Consider the following 4,383-nt stretch of genomic DNA (forward strand, 5'->3'; position numbering starts at 1 on the left):
GTCTTGATGGAGACCAAATGGTGTTGGGCTTTCCCCGCCCACTCCCTTTCCCCTAAGCCCATTGGACTGTCTTGGGCTCAGCAGTCTCCAGCTCTCCCTCCCCAGGGAGAACCTGCACCCCAGCTCAGTGTGTGAGATGGATGAGACAAGGTTGGGCACACATGCAGCATTCCCTTGTCATTTGGCAGGTCCTCGTGGAGAAGCAGATGGAAAAGGCTGAGCACACTCAATTCCCCAAATTCCTTTTCAGAAGGCTCTACCCTCCTCAGCCCCCATTGAATCCGTGAGTTTCTTCAGATTCCTTAAATTCCAGCTCCAACTTTCTTTACCTTGGGGCCCAGGAAAAGAGGGCAAGCATCTATGAGAGCTATAGGTCACGGTCTGTTGTGGTCCTGGGAGTGTGTGTGCGCATGCGTGCGCGCGTATTTCTGTGTGTGCATCCCTGTAAAGTGCTGGCTCCTAGCAGGAGAGCTGGGGATAGAAGTGTCTTTGTTTAGGGACATCTTACTGGAGGCAGGCACCCTGCAAGAAGTCTCAGTGCTGTCTGTGGCCTTGGAGTCTCAGCCCCTTGCAGTTCTGGCTGCATATTGGCCACTCTGAACTTGGGGCCTGGAGTCAGTGTTGGCTGCACGAGGCTGTCCTGAGAATGAAGCGAAGCGTTTCTGCCAGTGACATGTTTGACACAAAGCTAAGTGGAGACTTAGGGAATGCAGGGCTTGTGGCCTCCTGGCACTCCCAGGACTCAGCTTCCAATGGCTCCCTAGAGTTGTATGGAAATGTGACAGATTAAAAAGAAAGCCAACTGAGATTTGACCTAAAAATGTTTAACTTGATCTTTTTTTTTTTTTTTTTTTTTTTTTTTTAAGAGTAGCACGAAGGTTTATTGGGGCATCCTAGTAAAGACGCTGGGGCTTGCCCATGGTGCTCTTGATATACAAAGCCCGGACATTTTGCCAGTTCTTCTTGAGCAAGGACACCAAGAAATTGACAGCCAAGTGGATGTTGTAGACCAGCTCGTCGTCGGTCATCTTCACGTGGCCAACAGCGACAGCCAGACACAGCACCTTCTTCATCTGGAACTTGATCGTGGACTTTACCTCGTCCACTTTGGCCACTATGTTTTCATTGTGTGTCAGCAGGGAAGGGAACTTGCCAGCCTTGTTCAGGCCTGGGCCCAGGATACGCGGGATCTGCTTGATCAGAGACTCAGAGGCCAGAAAGGCGTCATACTTCTTGGCCAGCTTTTTGACCAACTTCTTGTTCTTATTTAGCTTCTTCAGCGCCTCGATGTCCATGTGGGGGTTATCCACGGCCTTGGCCTCATCGCAGTGCTGCTGGTCCCCCAGGACGCACACCGAGAACTTGGGGCGAGGGGTGGACTTGAGCCTGACAGTGCCCGAGAAACGCTTGTCCTTCTGGGGGTCGTAGTTCTTCAGGCTGATCTGCAGCTCCACCGTTTCCAGAAACTTGTGGCGCTTGCGCTGATTCCCGTGCAGGACGTTCCGCACCGCCTGGTACAGGGTGTCGCTAGAGACTTTGCTGCTCATGGCTGGAGAGGCTGCGGGAACCGGAAGGAGAAGCTAACTTGATCTTTATTGCTAAATTTCTCTCCAGGAAAACTGCTTCAAGTTACACAGTTTACACTGTACATACAACATAAACAAATACCTGCATTGTACATACAACATAGGAAATACCTACTCCCCTAACCCTGGGCCATCTACACCCTAGGTAAGCTCTTACTGCTGATGTATCCTGCCCCCATGGCAGCATCTTAAAAAATTATGTGTGTACATATGCCACAGGGGACCCATGAAGTCAGAGGACAACTTGTGGTTGGTTGACTCTTGTACCACACAGCTCCTAGGGCTGGGACTTTGATGTCAGGCTTTGTGGCAGCCACCTTCACCCGCTGATTTATCTCTCCTACCCTGGCCGCTCGCACTTGTATGATTTCTTATTCATGCCTTTCGCTTGTTCTTCTAAGCTCATTTCATTTATTATTGATCAATTCACAATTAATGTGAATCAATTAATTAGAAATTAGTCAGAAATTGGTAATGGATTAATTTCTAATTAATTAGTAATGTTTATACACAAAATATCAATCCTTTACTGGTCTACTATAAGGTATTTTTTTCTACCTGTGTGTGCCTTTTAATAGACTGGATTTCATGTACTCTAAGGTTTTATATGTTTAGGTAGTTAAAGCCTTTTTTCTTTTATGGTTTCTGTTTCTAATATTATATCAAAATGACTCTTGCCTCAAGATTACATAAATATGCATTTCCTTTTTATTCTAGTAGGCTGCCTCCTTTTCTGAGAGAAGGTAGTTCAAACTTGTCTCGAATTCTCAATCTTCCTGTCCTAGCCTCCCAGGTGCTAGAATTTTATGCACATGCCTCTTCCATGCCTTGGTAGATTTTCTTTCCAATAAGACTTTTTTTTGAAGAAAGCTTTAATTAAATACTGGCCAGGATGATGGGCTCTGGTCAGGCCCATTCCTGGGTTCCCAGGAAATAGCCTCTGTCTTAGTTTTTATTGCTATGAAGACACACCATGACCACAGCAACTCATAAATAAAAACATTTATTTGGAACTAGCTTAGAGTTTTAGAGGTTCAGACCACGTCTTAGTTAGGGTTTCTAAGCTGGGACAAAACCCCATGACTAAAAAGCAAGTTGGGGAGGAAAGGGCTTATTTGGCTTACACTTCAGCGTTGCTGTTCATCACTGAAGGAAGTCAGGGCAGGAACTCAAACAGGACAGGATCCTGGAGGCAGGAGCTGACACATAGGCCATGGAGGGGTGCTCCTTACTAGCTTGCTTCACGTGGCTTGCTCAGCCCACCTTCTTATAGAACCCAGGACCAGCAGCCCAGGGATGGCACCACCCACCATGGGCTAAGTCTTCTCCCTTGGATCATTAAATGAGAAAATGCCTGACAGCTGTATCTCACTGAGGCCTTGCTGCAATGGAGGCGCCTTGCTCTCTTGACTCTAGCTTGCATCAAGTTGACACACAAAACCAGACAGCATAGTTCATTATCATCATGGTGGGGAGGATGGCAGCATGCAGGGGAGACATGGTGCTGGAGAGGTAACTGAGAATCCTATGTCCTGAGCATAGAAAACTTCAAAGCTTGCCCCCACAGTGACACCATTTCCTCCAAGAAGGCCATACCTACTCCAACACCTATGAGATTATGCCACTCCCTATGAGATTATGGGGGCCAATTACATTCAAACTACCACAGCCCTTATATCATTTTTAAATCTTGTTTTATGTGTATGAATGATTTGTCTGCATGTGTGTCTGTATATCACATGCATGCCTGGTACTTAAGAGTCAGACAGGGCTCAGATCCTTTTTAACTGGAATTACAGATGGTTGTGAGCCACCTTGCTGGTGCTAGGAATTGAACCCAGATCTTTTGCAAGAGCCAGTGCTCTTAACAGCCAGTGTTCTTAACCTCTGAGCCATTTCTCCAGGCCCTCTTTCTTATGCTATTAATAGTACTATTAGTTTGTGTAGAGCTATATTCTTTGATGTGGTTGACACTAACCACAAATAACTGTTTAATTTTAACTTCCAGTCCATCAAAACAGAAAATGTGGTCTCTTAGTACATGAGTTCCATTTAAGATGTTCAATAATTACCTAGAGTTAGGCCACTAACCATACCCCACGCCATGCTATAAAGGAGTTTCCACAAGACCCTGCTGACCTGGTTATTTTGTGAACAAAGAGGAAAGAAAGAATCTAAATCGTTCCCCAAATGATCAGGTGCTTCCAATACTGTCCTTTGATGACTCTAGCGCTCTGCTCCTGAGATGAGTGCACATACACGTTCACAATCCTGGGAGTGTGTGCCTGATCCAATCCCACGCTCTTCTGTACTACCTGCCTATCTGTCCTCATTCCTACCATGGCTGCAATTTCAACCATAAATTTTAGACAGTTACATGTCCAAAGGTCAAATCAAGCAATTTTTTCTTTATGCATTCTTCTTTGTGTGTGTGTGTGTGTGATGTGTGTGTGGTGTGTGTATGGTGTACATATGTTTGTGTGATGTGTGTGATGTGTGTGTGTATGGTGCACATGTTTGTGTGTGATGTGTGTGTGGTGTGTGTATGGGTGTACATGTTTGTGTGTGTTTGATGTGTGTGTGTGTGCATATGTATGTGCTAGTGTGTGAAGACGAGAGATGAGCATTGGTTGTTTTCATCAATCAATATCTACTTATTTATTTTCAAAGAAATACTTTTAAATGTTTTTATTAGGCTGGAGATAAGGTATCTCCCTGAATCTGGAGCTCACTGGTTGGCTGGCTAGCCATTTGGCTCCACAGATTCTCCTGCTTCTGCACTTTCCTGCTGCTCTCC

The 4,383-nt window shown here is 45.6% G+C and overlaps 1 pseudogene; it reads right to left on the reverse strand.

The window, feature by feature from the left end:
* Nucleotides 1-835: 835 nt before the first annotated feature.
* On the reverse strand, nt 836-1,557 carry LOC101990693 (annotated as a pseudogene).
* Nucleotides 1,558-4,383: the final 2,826 nt, after the last annotated feature.

The sequence above is a fragment of the Microtus ochrogaster genome, chromosome 7, assembly GCF_000317375.1.
Source record: "Microtus ochrogaster isolate Prairie Vole_2 chromosome 7, MicOch1.0, whole genome shotgun sequence".
Classification (NCBI taxonomy): domain Eukaryota; kingdom Metazoa; phylum Chordata; class Mammalia; order Rodentia; family Cricetidae; genus Microtus; species Microtus ochrogaster.